The 2,301-nt window shown below is 41.8% G+C and overlaps 1 pseudogene; it reads right to left on the bottom strand.

The window, feature by feature from the left end:
• Positions 1 to 212: 212 nt before the first annotated feature.
• Positions 213 to 1,668, bottom strand: LOC130549801 (putative nuclease HARBI1; annotated as a pseudogene).
• Positions 1,669 to 2,301: the final 633 nt, after the last annotated feature.

Genomic DNA, 2,301 nt, shown 5'->3' with positions numbered 1-2,301 from the left:
TGAAGCGAAAAGTAAAACTAGAGATAGAATTGCTTCAAAAGGAACTTCAGAGTAAGTAAAAATGCACTAATTCACACAGAGCACTGTTGATGACCTTGCATGATGGTTTTTATTATTATTTTTTGCAGGCAAATGATGACTAGCTGGCTCTTTCTCAAAAAAAAAAAAAATCAAATAAACTCTAATGGAAACAATGTTTGTCTCTTATTATCTCAAAAATGTTGTTGTACAATCCTGTCTCGTGCAGCTCTGCCACTAGGTTGGTCCAAGTGCACTGGCTGGAGGTCATCAGGAGGCTGCACCTCCACCACAGGGGTCCTCGCCTTTCTGATTGTGGCAATGTTGTGCAATACTGCACATGCAACCATAATGTTGCATGCCCTGTCAGGTGCAACCCTCAGATTTTTCAGACACTGAAATCTTCCCTTTAGTTGCCCAAAGGTCATATCAATGCATGCCCTTGTCCTGGCTAGAGCTGAATTGTAACAGGTTTGTGACCCAGGGTTGGGGTCATAAAATACTGCCTACAGGCATAGCCCCTTGTCTGCGAGGAGGATCCCATCGTAGTCCCCTGTATAATGGAAAAATACAGTTCTGTTAGGCCCAAAATCAGTATGTAATACAGTGAGTGTGAAAAGTCTTATTTTTCTTACCAGGTTCAAAAAATGTGCACAACCTTGTCTCTCTGAAAATTCTTGAGTCATGCACTGATCCAGGCCATTTAGCTTCCACATTTGTGATATGGCACATTGTCACATACCATCTAAGAGATTTTGTTATACTTGAATAAATTCCTTTGTATAATTCTATATTATCTAAAATATTAAAAATCCTTATAACAACTCACCTGTACATTTAAACTGTGAACTTTGGTTCACAAAATCCCCTTCATTGGGGCCTGGGGGGGGGCCTTGATGGCAATGTGTGTGTGCAGTCAATGGCACCAATCACATTAGGAAAGCCTGGGGACAATCAAGTCATATTTCCTGGCATTGTCATGATTGCGTGATGTCCATTACAATTACAATACACTATACCTGCAATAGCAAAAAAAGCTCTGTTTTACAACGTGGGGTCGTAAGTGGCTTGGAAAAACACAAAAACACCTAAAAACTGGTTGAGTGCCATATAAACTTTGCGAATGGCACGACAGACAGCACTTTTCACTAGGTTTTCTCTCCAATAGTGTAAAGGAATGTGCCACTTGCAAAGAAGCGCAAGGCAATGTACACAGTTTGTGCTGTTGTTAAAGACTTCATTGCTTCCTGTTTCCTGCATCGCTGCCGGCAGCTTGTTTGTATCAGTGCTCTTATCACTTCGCTCTAATATTAGTGTATTTTATTTTCGTTAATTATTATTGTCGTTGCTAACTTATCCTGATATCTCAATAACCCTGTTCCTGTTATTTACTTGGAAGAGTCTAAACCAAAAGTGATAGTTAACTTAACGCCGTTAGCATAGCAATAGCGTGTTAGCTTGCTTTCTGTTCACACTGTGGAATATCATCTTGCCTCTGGTTTGTCTTGTGTGCTAACTGTTTCTCTTTTTAAGCGAGTATACTACGATCCATCGAGCAACCTTGGTAAGTTGGAATTGCACTTCAAATCCGGTGAGTTATGGCTTCTATTCCTATTATTGTTACTTGCACCTCATGTCATATGTTTAGCTTAGCCTTCTCTGTCAGCTGCGAGGGCTTTATATGCGATAAATGCAGGGAAATAGTTAGGCTGACAGAGAAGATCTTAGAATTAGAGTCTCGCATCCAATCTTTATCTGAGGATAGTAAGAGTTTAACGACGATAGAAAACACTTTGGATGCGAGCAACATTAGCGCACACAGCTCGGTTCCGGTTGAAAATCCTCCGCAGCTGGGAAACTTCGTGACTGTGAGACGGCGTAGTCGCAGGACAAAACATCACTCGACCGTTCCGATTACAGTCTCGAACAGGTTTGCCCCGCTCAGTGACGCACCGACTGAGAAACCTGCTGAAAGTGCCCTAGTTATCGGTGATTCTATTGTTCGGAACGTTAACATAGAGGCACCAGCCACCATAGTCCAATGTTTACCGGGAGCCAGAGCGCCTGACATCAAGTCAAATTTAAATGTGCTGGCTAAGGCTAATCGTAAATTCAGTAAGATTGTCATTCACGTCGGCACAAATGATGTTCGACTCCGTCAATCGGAGATCACAAAAGATAACATTAAAGAGGTGTGTGAGCTCGCAAGCATGATGTCAGACACTGTAATATTCTCTGGCCCCCTCACTGCTTATCGTGGTGATGAGATTTATAGCAGATTAT

This window comes from Triplophysa rosa, unplaced genomic scaffold (assembly GCF_024868665.1).
Source record: "Triplophysa rosa unplaced genomic scaffold, Trosa_1v2 scaffold176_ERROPOS683867, whole genome shotgun sequence".
Classification (NCBI taxonomy): domain Eukaryota; kingdom Metazoa; phylum Chordata; class Actinopteri; order Cypriniformes; family Nemacheilidae; genus Triplophysa; species Triplophysa rosa.
This window is presented reverse-complemented; position numbering and strand designations above follow the sequence as displayed.